At 40.1% G+C, this 594-nt stretch overlaps 1 protein-coding gene across 2 annotated transcripts in view; it reads left to right on the top strand.

Annotated features, from left to right (window-relative positions):
- The window catches only part of LOC110017939 (adenine phosphoribosyltransferase 1-like), a 31,027-nt gene that overhangs the window by 7,616 nt on the left and 22,817 nt on the right, over positions 1–594 (top strand). The window lies entirely within an intron of this gene.

The following is a 594-nucleotide window of genomic DNA, read 5'->3' as shown; positions in this document are numbered from 1 at the left end:
TACTGCTCCACTTGCATGCTACTGTTCATTCTTGTATTGCACGCTTTACATTTTATAACTTTAAACATGTTTATCCTTTTTACATAAGATGTTTAGAGGACTACAACCATAGGGCCGTTTGATTTGATACTATAACCGGACACCCCAGAAAACTTAAACTCGTCACGTCGAGCAGCTTGGAGCTAGCACTGTGGGCAGCACGACCATCTTCAACAGCAGAACGCATCTTCCCCAGCAAAACCTTTCCTTTTCCTAGAAATTAAACAACAATCCATAGTTTTTGAGGTTGTTTGCCTAGCGCAACATAAATCCTCCACCTTTTTCTTTAGGCATTCGTATATCTCTGCCGTATGATTTAAGCCCTAAACTCGTTCTAGGTTCCGAGGTTGTCGTCCGATATGACGTAAACCCTTATATCTTCTAGGCAATTTGTGTGACCCTGTCACGCAAATATAAGCTCTAATTAAATAAAAATGACAGGATGAAACACTTTAATAATTTGTTCTCAAAATTGGAGTCAAATCATAGGATAGACTAGGAAGTCACTGAGGTTCTCCTCAGAATCTGTGGCCTCCCCTAGTTTCTCTTCATTTG

Source organism: Phalaenopsis equestris, unplaced genomic scaffold (assembly GCF_001263595.1).
Source record: "Phalaenopsis equestris unplaced genomic scaffold, ASM126359v1 Scaffold000002, whole genome shotgun sequence".
Taxonomy (NCBI): domain Eukaryota; kingdom Viridiplantae; phylum Streptophyta; class Magnoliopsida; order Asparagales; family Orchidaceae; genus Phalaenopsis; species Phalaenopsis equestris.
Note: the sequence above shows the minus strand (reverse complement) of the source record. Positions and strands in the feature narration are given on the sequence as shown.